The 12,084-nt window shown below is 39.8% G+C and overlaps 1 pseudogene; it reads right to left on the bottom strand.

The window, feature by feature from the left end:
• Positions 1–10,663: 10,663 nt before the first annotated feature.
• Positions 10,664–11,137, bottom strand: LOC102841008 (annotated as a pseudogene).
• Between the last annotated feature and the right edge of the window lie 947 nt (positions 11,138–12,084).

Raw genomic sequence — 12,084 nt, 5'->3', positions numbered from 1 at the left:
GACAAATGTTTTATCAAGTCTCATATTTTTTTTACACTATCTAGACTTACAAGTGGTCTATTGTGGCTGTGCACGGGCGGTATATATCCCATGTCTCCTAAGTCACAACATTACTGTCACCTCTGACCTTTGAGGGGTAGAAAGTAGAGAATGAGGCAGGAGAGGTTAAAAGAAATGCATTAACTTAGTGAGTGCAGCACATTTTAGCATCCAGGTTTACTAGCAATAGACATATGTCTCCTTGAAAGCTATGCTTTTCCATTGTTCCCAAGTGAAGTTCGTGACACTCAGATTGTTCAAAGGAAAGCATTAAGTCCCTGTTTCTTAACTATGGGAAAACAAAATTGTGCTAATAAACCCTGATGTGTGTAATATATAATGGTGATTTTATATAAATGCCTTCATCCAGATACATGAAAGTCAAAGATATCCAGATATAAGCTGTACTTCTGAGAACTAGCTGCAGTAAGACTATTGCCAATGTTATACCAGTATGTTTCTCAAGTGTGTATCTCTGTGTTCTTTCAATTGTTAGGAGGAAATGTTCCAATGAATGGAAAGGCAGATGACCCAGAGGACATTCCAGATTTTTGTTCAATCCCAAAGAAACAAAGTATTCACTAATTTCAAAATGGAGTTCATGCAATGAGAGTAGACATTCATGGCAGGTCAGTATGTTTGGGCCGTGGTCTTATCAGTGGGGTCTATTAGGATTATACATTCTCATTTATTCCTGAGTCTTGAATGGGTTGACCTATATCCACTCCTTGAATGGGATGGTTCACTCCTCTCTCAATTGCATGGGCCTGGTCACCCCAACAACTGACAGACTTCAGTTTTATTTACTTTACTGTTCAACCAACATGCCAATACCTGGGACTACATACTAAATATGATTGTGCTTGGTTCGATGTTGACTTCTCCATATACATTCCTTGGAAATCTGAACAAAATGAGTGAAAACTCCATACCGTCTTCACTCATCGAACTGAGGTCCAGCACGTTGTCTGTTTCTTAGGAAATCATACATGAGGGAAACATCCATTGTGGAGGACTCCTGTCCAAACTACCCACCAGCCCTTATGTAAATCCACCAGTTCTGTACTCTTGACAAATCCAATCTTGTAGATGTTCAGGAGTAGTTACATGGTTGAATGGTCATTTTTTGAGATTCAGCTTTCCTCCCTGCATTTTAGCATGTTCTCTGTGCTACCAAATTTCCAGACCCCTTAGATCTACGATTCCATGAGGCCATTTAGGCATTGTTTGTATCAGGGGTTCACATAGCACTCCACTGCTGATGAAAGTCAAGAATACCTCGGAAGCCATGAGTAGAGCCTGAGGTTATGCAACAAGCCAAATCTTTTCTGATTTTGTACTTGAGAAATGGAAAAAATGCATCAGTCATGAGAGAGCAAATTAAAAGCAAGCTTTATGGTCATGGAGCCATACTCGTACCAAGCATGAAAAGCCTGTGAGCACTTGGTTCCTTAGTCATGAGAGAGCAAATTAAAAGCAAGCTTTATGGTCATGGAGCCATACTCGTACCAAGCATGAAAAGCCTGTGAGCACTTGGTTCCTTACCATTGTCTTTGTGTAGCTATCATAAAGCCATGATGACATGGTCTTGACATAAAGAAAAGAGGGGAGCTAGTAGGTGAAATGCTGGTGCGTCTTTAAAGTTGCTTCATGTGAAAGATGAGGCTTTCTACTCCCATAAAGATTTACACCCTCAGAAACCCTGTACAGGGTCGCTATGGGTCAGAACCGACTTGACGGCACTTAACAATAACAACAACATGTGTTTCTGGGTGCCTGAGGTTGTCCTTGGTTTTTGTATTGGAGATATGGAGTTTGAGATACAATTCCTATTATGGAATGTGTTGGTCTTCATGAATGGATGAATTTTGAGTTATTGCCTTTTTTTTCCTAATGCTTCTGTTCCTGAGGTGTTAGTTCAGGTGACATCCACAGGCATCCTCTTGCTTGCTAACATATGCATCTAGGTAGAACCCACATTTATCTCCTAAGTTATCCTCCACACTTCCGTGGGTTTTCAGTGAAGGTGTTCCTTGTTGCATCCCTATATTTGTCCAGATATGGCTGACATGTGGAGCCTTATCCATATGCTTAGTCCTTCCTGGAAGAGAAATTGATGAGCCATGTAGAAATTTGCAAATTTGACAAATGTGGAATGATATAGAGTGTAACTTCCTTGAAATCCTCTTACTCATGGGCAGCATTCTTTTTTTCTAGGTCTTTCTATGTTTGTAACTGTTTAGCTGTTTTACAGTTGGCAAATGATATATTTATATATTTACTCCTTCAGTTAGGAAACATCATGGTGCTTTTAACTTTCAGTTTTAGGAAGTATTCATCCTAATTGTTAGACCATGGAGATATATGGTTGGTGGTTTGATAGTGGTTTTGTGTTCATTTATTATTAGTATGCAGGGGTGGGTTATATGTTTCCCTCCCATAACATTGATGACTTTTGATTTTCAAAAGGGAAAGGAAGTGGGAGCAGACTCCATGGAGAACTTGCCATTTTTGTCAGGAGCAAAAGAAGTCTTGTCATGGCATTCAAAATGTCCTTGTTTGCCATATAGATTTCAGTAATGATTTACATGATTAAAATTTTGAGTCACATTTGGCCTTGTGAATCTGGCAGCCTTAGCTTCTTGGCAAATGTTTATCAAGTCTTTTATCACAGTGTGTAGACTAATAAGTGATTTGGCTTGGCTGTGCAAGGGTGGTTTATCCCTGTGTCTTCACAAGTCACAACCTCACTGTCATTGCAGAACTTTGTAGGATAGAATGTAGAGAATGTGGCAGGAGAACTTCGAAGAAATGTGTTTACAAAATGGGTGCAACACATTTAGTGTCCAAAGTTCCAACTGATGATCACATGTTTATTGGGATTCTGTGCTTTCAGGGGTTCCCATGTTAAATTCCTGACAGCTATATTGTTCAGAAGAAAACATTCATTAATTTCCTGCTTCTTGTTGTTGTTGTTAAGTGCTGTTGAGTCAGTTCCGACCCATAGCGACCCTGTACAGGGTTTCTGAGGCTGTAAATCTTTACGGGAGCAGACCGACTCATCTTTCTCCCGCGGAACCACTGGTAGTTTCGAACTGCTGACCTTGAGGTTCACAGCCCGATTCGTAATCATTATGCTACCAGAGCTTCTTACCTTGCTGAAAACACAAAAGTGTTTTAAGTGACACTGTTACATATATACAATGCTAATCGTGCCTGAATACATCCATCCAGAAACATTGAAAGTCAGTGAAATAAAGATGAACACATCTAGGAAGCATATGCATTATGATTCTTACCTATATTCTCCCTGAGAATTTCTCAAGTGTGCCTCTCTGTGCTCTTACATTTGTTGGGAGATGTTTTTGATGGAAAGCAAATATACTTTAGGACTTACCAGATTGTCTTTCAGTTCCAGGGAGACAAAGGATGCACTAATGTCAGATTGGTCTCCATGCAGTGGGTGTGGGTATTCCATGGCAGGTCAGTATATTTTGGCCATGATACTCTGGTCTTATCAGTAGGGTCCCATTGGTCCACACATACCAATTTCTTCTCTGTTGTGAATTGCATGCAAACTTCCACTTATTCAGTGGGTTGATTCACTCCTCTCAATGACTTGTCCTTGGATGCCCCAAGAGCTGACAGCCTTTCTTGTCTGCTGAGTGTTCAACTAGATAGCTAATTTCTGGTACCACTCAGTACATACGAAAGTGCTTGGATCGATGATAACTTCTCCATATACATTCCTTGGAAATCTGAACAAAATGAGTGAAAACTCCTTACTGTCTCACTCATCAACCTGAGGTCCAGCACGTTGTCTATTTCTTAAGAAATCATACATGAGGGGAAACATCCATTGTGGAGGACTCCTGTCCAAACTACCCACCAGACCTTGTGTAAATCACCAGTACTGTACTCTTGACAAATCCAATCTTATAGATGTCCAGGAGTAGATAATTACATGGTTGAGTGGTTGCTCTTTGAGACTCAGTTTCCCTGTATTTTAACATGCACTCTGTGCACCTAAACTTCAGGCCCTTTGAGCTGTGATTCCATAAGGACATTTTGGCAGTTTTTGTATCAGGTGTTCCTCTTAGCTCTCCATCGCTAACAAAAGCCAAGAGTGCCTCAGAAGCATTGATTAGAGCATGAAGTAATTCAACAAGCAAGATCTTTTCTTTGCCTGTACTTGGGAAATATAAAAGCGTGTCAATCATGGTGCTGAAAATAAAAAGCATGTTTGATGGTCTTGGAGCTGCATGTACCAAGCATGAACAGAATCCAGGCCCTTGGTTCCTTGCCAGTATTTTTGTGTAGATATCTCAGTGTTCCATGATGATTGGTGGTCTTTGGCAGAAAGAAATGAGGGGATCTTGTGGATGAAATAATGGTATATCTTTAAGTTTGCTCCATCCAGTTCTGTGTGCCTATGTGTTGTCTTGGGTTTGTGTGCTGTTTCTTTGGAAATAAGCAGTAAATATTTCCTATTTTTACTAAATAAAATTCTTCTTCTGGAATGTGCTGGTGTTCAGGAATGGATGAATTTTGGTCTATTGCTTTTTCTTTCCTAATGCTTCTATTCCTGAGGTGTGAGCTCAGGTGATCTCCATAGGCATCATCTTGCCCGCTGAAATATACTTTTAGATTGTTGTTGTTGTTGTTGTTAAGTGCTGTCAAGTCAGTTTTCACTCATAGTGACCCTATATAGGGTTTCAGAGCAGTGGTTGGTGACCTTGAACCATCAACATTGCAGTTCAAACTTCCACCACGTTAACTTCCAACGCCACAAATGTGGAACTCCACATATGTCTCCTATGTTATCCTCCACACTTCTGTAGTTTTCAGTGAAGGTGCCCTTTGTTGAATTCCTATATTCCTCCAGATCTGGCTGACATGTGGTGCATTGTCAATGTGCCTAGTCCTTCCTGGTAGTGAAGTTGAGCCGTGTAGGGATTTATGAATTCAAAACAACTAAAGGATACTGAGTTTAACTTCCTTGAAATCCTCTTTATTGTGGGTGTCATTCATTTTTTTCTAGATCTTTCTATGTTTGTAATGGTTTAACTGTTTTATGATAGGTAAATGATATATTTATATATTCTTCTTTCAGCTATTAAACATCACAGTGATTTTAAGTTTGGTTTCAGAAGTATCCATCCTAAATGTTAGTCCATCGAGGCATATAGTTGGTGTTTGGGCAGTGGTTTTGTGTTTATTTATTTATTTCATTAGCTTGAGAATGGTGGATTGCATGTTTCCATCCCATAGCAATGATGCACTTTGATTTTTTAAAAAGAAAGGATGTGGGAATAGACTCAATGGAGATCTTGCAATTTTTGTCAGGAGCAAGATAACCTGCCAAAGAGGTCTTGTCATGGTGTTGAAAATGTCCTAGTTTGCTATATTCATTGTAGTAATGATTTATATGTTCAAAATTTGAGTCACATGTGGCCTTGTCAATCTGGCAGCTTTTGCTTTGTGGCAAATGTTTTGTAGTGTCAAATCTTTTATTTCGGTGTGTTGACTAATAAGTGATTTGGGATGGCTGTATAAGGATGGTTGATCTCCGTGTCTTCACGAGTCACAACCTCACTGTCATTTCAGACCTTTGTAGGCTGGAATGTAGAGAATGTGGCAGGAGAGCTTTACTGAAATGTGTTTACTTTTTACCATCCACAGTTTCCAAGAGATGGGCATACATTTTTTGGAAATCTGTGCTTCTCTGGAGGTTCCATGTAAAAATCCTGACAGCAATATTGTTGAGGGGGGAAAAAAATCACTGGTTCTTAACCTTATTGAAAACACAAAGTGCTCTGGTAGACACTGATACATACATATAATGCCAATCATGCTTGATTGTGTTTACCCTGATGCGTTGTATGTCAATGAAATAAAGATGTGAGTCACACATCTGGGAACTAGATGTGAGTTTCACAAGTGTCCATCTCTGTGCTATTAAGTTTGATAGGACATGTTCTCATTGGACAAGCAAATATTCTGTAGGACTTACCAGATTTTCTTTCAGTTCCAGAGAGACAAAGGATTCACTAATTTCAGACTCGTTTCCATGCTGTGGGTGTGGATATTCCATGGCAGGTCAGTATATTTTGGCTATGATGCTGTGGTCTTAACAATAGGGTCCTATTGACTTGTATATACTAATTTCTTCTCATTTTGTGAATTACGTACAAACTCCTACTTCTTCAGTGGGTTGGTTTACTCCTCTCAATGACTTGACCCTGGATGCTCCAAGAGCTGACTGCCTTTCTTATCTGTTGAGTGTTCAACCAGGTAGCTAGTTTCTGGAACCACTCAGTACATATGAATGTGCTTGGATCGATGATGACTACTGCTTATACATTCCTTGGAAATCTGAACAAAATGAGTGAAAACTCTTTGCCGTCTCATTCATTGACCTGAGGTCCAACACATTGTTTCAGGGATGCATGGAAGAGGGAAAACATACATTTGGTACTTTCCTGTCCCTCATACCAACTACCCTCTGTTATTCACCAGATTTGTACTCATGCCAAATCCAAACTTAGAGATTTCCATAAGTAGAAAATTACTTGGTTGAATATTTGCTCCATGAGGGCCAATGTGCCTGTGTTTGAAATACAGATGTAAGCTATATATCTCAGATCTAGATGCATTAAGATGATTGTCTATGTTCTACCTGTGTGTGTTTCGCTAGTGTATATTTCTGTGCTCTATCACTTGTCAGGAGGAGGTTTTCAATGTGGAAAGTCATGTGACCCAGAGGACATTCCAGATTTTCTTTAAACCCAATTGAGAGAAAGGATTCACTAATTTTGGACTGGTGTTCCAGCGATGTGGATGAATAGTCCATGGCAGGTCAGTGTATTTGGACCAGCATAATCTGATCTTATCAGTAGGGTTCTATGTTGTTGTTGTTGGGTGCCATCTAGTCAGTACTGATGCAAGTGATCCTATGCACACCAGAATGAAACACTGCTCAGTCCTTGGCCATCACAATAGTTTCTAGGCTTGAGTCCACTGACTCTGCCACTGAGCCAATCCATCTCATTTGAGGGGTCTTCCTTGTTTTCTCTGACCCTCCTCTTTACCAAACATGTTATTCCTCTTCAGTGACAAGTCTTTCCTGACAATATGTCCAAAGTATGAAAGACAGGGTCTGACCATCCTGACTTCCAAGGAGCACTCTGGTTGTACTTCTTCCAACACAGATCTAGTCATTCTTCTGACAGCCCATGGCACTTTCAGTATTCTCCAACACCATAAATCAAATGCATCAAGTCTTCTACGGTCTTCCTTACTCACTGTCCAACTTTCACATGCATATGAGGTTATTGAAAATACCGTGGCTTGGGTCAGGTGCACCTTAGTCTTCAAACTGCCATCTTTGCTCTTCAACACTTTAAAGTATTGTATAGGCTTGAATATCTTATGATGGTTGTGGGGATGGCAGTCAAATTTCCAGTTCTTTAATGTTTGGCCTTCTCCTCATTCAATGACATGACTGTAAATGCTTAAAGAGCTGACAACCTTTAGTGTGTGGGTGTTTAACCAGACAGCTAACATCTGGAACCAAAGACTGCAGATGAATGTGCCTGGATCAATGATGACTTCTCCATATACATTCCTTGGAAATCTGAACAAAATGAGTGAAAACTCCTTACCGTCTCACTCATCGAGCTGAGGTCCAGCACATTGTGTGATTTTTGGGAAATCTAGGGTGACTGAAATCATCTATTGGTAGTGTTGCTGTCCGTCATACCACCAGACCTTCTGTCTGCACCAGATTTGTATATCTGCTAAATCCCAAATTCCATAATTTCGCAAGTAGAAGATTACTAGGTGGAATGTTTGCTCTTTGCAGGTCATCATGGCCATGTGAACATGGTCTCTCTGCACCTGAACCTCCTGTCTCCTTTGAACGTTGCTCCCATAAATTATATCCCAAGGTAAGGTATGAGTTGATACATATAGACATAGTCCTGCCTACCAATATTTTTACCCAGTTAGAAATGCACATTTGTGTCTTAAATTGTCCTACATGCTTCTGTGGTCCTTCAGTGAAGGTGTTCTTTGTGGAGTATACCTGTATTCCTTCAGATATGGTTGAAACCTGGCTCCCAATCCATGTGATTAGTCTTGCTAGGAACATGTTGATGAGCCATGAAGTGATTTGCTAATTCATATCCCGGAAATGATAGAAGTTTAAGTTCCTCTTAATTATGGGTGTCATTATTCTTTCTAGGTCCTTCTGTAGTTGTATAGAGTCAACTGTTTGCTTGTTGTTATTCTTACGTATTGTTGAATCAGTTCTGACTTATAGGGACCCTGTGTATGGTTTCCGAGGGTGGCTGGTGGGTTTGAATCACTACCTTGCTCATCAAACTGACCTTGTGGTCCAGTGCTTATCCTACAGTTCCACATAAATCATAAAGTTACATATTCCTTTTTAAGCAAGGAAATAATCTGTGACTGTCACTACTGACTTTCGCAGGGTAGAATGTAGAGAATGAAGTAGGGAGAGGTTCAAAGAAATGTATTAACTTAGTGGGTGCAGTACTTTTTAGCCTCCAAGGTTACTGGAGATGGGCATATGTTTCAGAAAAACCTGTGCTTTTTGGTTGTCCCCATGTGAAGTTTGTGACTGTCACATTGTTCAAAAGAAAACATTGAGTTCCTGTTGCTTACCTTGGGGAAAACACAAAATTGCACTAAGAAACCCTGGTGGGGATATATAATGGCAATTATGCATAAATACCTTCATCCAGATACATGGAAAGTCAATGAAATATAGATGCAAGACACACTTCTAAGAACCCAATGAATAAAGATTGTTGCCTGTATTATACATGTGTGTTTCTCAAGTGTATATCACTCAGCTTTTTGACTTGTCAGGAGGAAATGTTTTCAATGGAATGTCAACTGGCCGTAGGACATTCCATATTTTTGTTCAATCCCAGAGAAGCAAAGAATTGATTCATTTGAGAATGGAATTCATGCAATGGGAGTGGCTATTCCATGGCAGGACAGTATATTTGGGCCGTTATGCTCTTGCCTTTTCAATAGGGTCCATTGGTATACATGTTCTCATTTATACTCCTGTCTTCAATGGTATGAGATCATCCACTTCTTTAATGGGTTTGCTCACTCCTGGTTGGCTCACTCCTACATGGGCCTGGTTTCTCCAACAACTTCCAGACTCTTTAATTCAGGCTGTTCAACCAAGCAGTCAATACCTGGAGCCACTTACTGAATACGATTGTGTTTGATCGATGATAACTTTTCCATATACAGTCTTTGGAAATCTGAACAAAATGAATGAAAAGTCCTTACCATCTCACTCAGGTAGCAGAGGTCTAGCACATTGTCGGTTTCTTAGGAAATCATATGTGAGGGGAAGCGCCATTGTGAAGGCTTTCTGTCCAAAATACCATGAGACCTTGTGTACTTCCCCATTTCTGTACTCTTGAGAAAAATCCAAATTTACAGATGTCCGTGAGTTAGATGATTACATGGTTGAATAGTCATTCTTTAAGAACCAGTTTCCCTGCATTTTAACCCATCTCTGTGCCCATAAACTTCCAGCCCCATAGAGCTTTGATTCCATAACATGAGGTCCTTTTGGCATTTTTTGTATCAGGTGTTCCCACTAGGTGTCCATCACTAATAAATGTCAAGAGTTCCTCTGAAACCATCGGAGCATGTGGTCATGCATCAAGCAAGATTTTTTTTCATATTTTGGACTTGAAAAATGGACAGACGTGTCAGTCACGAGGCAGGAAATTGAAAGCCAATTGGAAGATCATGGAGCCATACTCATACCAAGCATCATCAGAATCCCAGCACTTGGTTCCTTACCATTGTTTTTGTGTAGCTATCATGAAGTTCCATGATGACTGGTGATCTTTGGCAGAAAGAAGAGGATCTTGTGGGTGAAATGATGATGCATATTTGAAGGTAATTCATTAGATTCTGTGTGCCTGGGGTTGTCCTTGGTTTTTACGTTCTTTGCTTTGGAGAAAAGGAGTTCAAGATACAATTCCTGTTATGAAATGTGCTCATGTTAAGGAATGAACGCATTTTGGTCTATTGCCTTTTATTTCCTAATGATTATATTCCTGCAGTGTGAGCTCAGGTGACATCCATAGGAATAATCTTGCCTGCTAAAATACGATCTAGGTCAAACCCCACATTTGTCTCCTAAGTTATCCTCTGTGCTTCTGTGGGTTTTCAGTGAAAGTGTTCTTTGTTGAAACCCTGTATTTCTCCAGATATGACTGACATGTGGTGTCTTATCCATATACTTAGTCCTTCCTGGAAGAGAAGCTGATTAGCCATGTAGAGTTTTGTTTTGTTTTATTTTTAACTAGGCAAATAACTTTATTAACATTTGTTTCAAAACTCATTCCCAGGCTTCTTCAGCATAATTGGCTGCAAATAATGAATTTTGTATAAGAAAAAACTGAAAAGTGTAGCAATGTCTAAAGGACTTGGGCTTAAAAATATTAAAGATGTAGATTTTATCAGATCCATAAATGAAACAAGTAGATAAAGTAGTCATAGTATAAAATAGCAGCACCACATAACTTCTTCAAGTTTTATCTTCTTCAGAAGTTAACTCGAATCAGCTAACCTTGTTCTTGGATGCCTCATCATAATTCTCCACAAGATCTGCAACTTCATCATCATCATCCTCTCCAGTAGCAAGTGGTGCTTTTCCAGCCACAGATTGTTTGGGCAGAGCTTCAGCCAGTCTTCTTAAACTAGTCTGACTCTCTGCGCCAAGCTGGGGAGCATTTCTGTCAGCTCTTTGTCTCAGCGTGACCATTAGGTGGAAGTGTTCACTGCCAGAGATGCCTGAACTGGAGGATTGTAAATGTGGATCACTGTCCCTTGGTTTGTGAGCATATCACCTCTTCAATACAAGAGATATGTTTACCCCCAATTTCTTTACAGAAAACTGAAGTTTTATTTTATCACCTGCTCTAGCTGTTCTCTGAGCCACCTTCTTCTATGTCCAAGCAGTTCCTTTACCACCGGTGCACACTTGTGCCAGCAATTTGGCAATTTTTTTCTCAGTTATGATCATTTCTTTCATCTTGTCATAGCAGAAATGGGGCTGTGCTTGGGACTAGGTTAGTGCTCAGGGGGTCTTTGGCAGAATAGCTGAGATTAGGCATATACATGTGGGGACGCAAGGTGGCAGGCAGGTAGAGGCCATGTAGAGTTTTGCAAATTCAAACCATGGGATGATAATGAGTTTGTTGGTGTTGTTAAGTACCATGGAGTCAGTTTCAACTCATAGTGACCCAGCAGAGGGTTTCTGAGGCTGCAATCTTTACGGGAGCAGAAAGCCTCATCTTTCTCCTATGGAACAGCTGGTAGTTTCGAACTGCTGACGTTGAGGTTAGCAGCCCAATTCGTAAGCAGAAATTCTCTTAATTGTGGGCATCTTTCCTTTTTTCTAGGTCATTCTGTGTGTGTAATAATGGTTTAGCTGTTTTATGATTGATAAATGATATATTTATACATTCTTCTTCCAGTTAGGAAATATCACAGTGATTTTTTTTTTCTCTTTTCTTTTTTGAGTAATGTGCAGAGGTGAATTTTATGTTTCTCTCCCACAGCATTGATTGACTTTGATTTTCAAAAGAGAAAGTAAGTGGGAATATAATCCATTCAGAGCCAACAATTTTTCTCAGAAGCAAGATACCTGCCATAGATGTCTTCTTATGGTGTTGAAGATGCCCTCGTTTACCATATGCATTTTAGTAATGATTTATCTGTTCAGAATTTGAATAGCATTTGGTCTTGCCATCCTAGCACCTTTTGCCTTTTGAGAAATGTATTATAGTATCAAGTCTTTTATCACAATGTGTAGACCTATAAGGGTTTTGAAATGACTATGAAATGGTGGTTTTTTTCCCCCCATGTTTTCACAAGTCCAACCTCACTGTCATTTCAGAACTTCTTAGGTTAGAATGTAGAGAATGAGGAAGGAAAGGTTCAAAGAAATGTGTTTACCTGTGGGCACAGCACATTTAG

This window comes from Chrysochloris asiatica, unplaced genomic scaffold (genome assembly GCF_000296735.1).
Source record: "Chrysochloris asiatica unplaced genomic scaffold, ChrAsi1.0 scaffold00006, whole genome shotgun sequence".
In the NCBI taxonomy this organism is placed as follows: Eukaryota; Metazoa; Chordata; class Mammalia; order Afrosoricida; family Chrysochloridae; genus Chrysochloris; species Chrysochloris asiatica.
The sequence above is the reverse complement of the archived record's forward strand: the minus strand, read 5'-3'. Positions and strand labels throughout refer to the sequence as shown.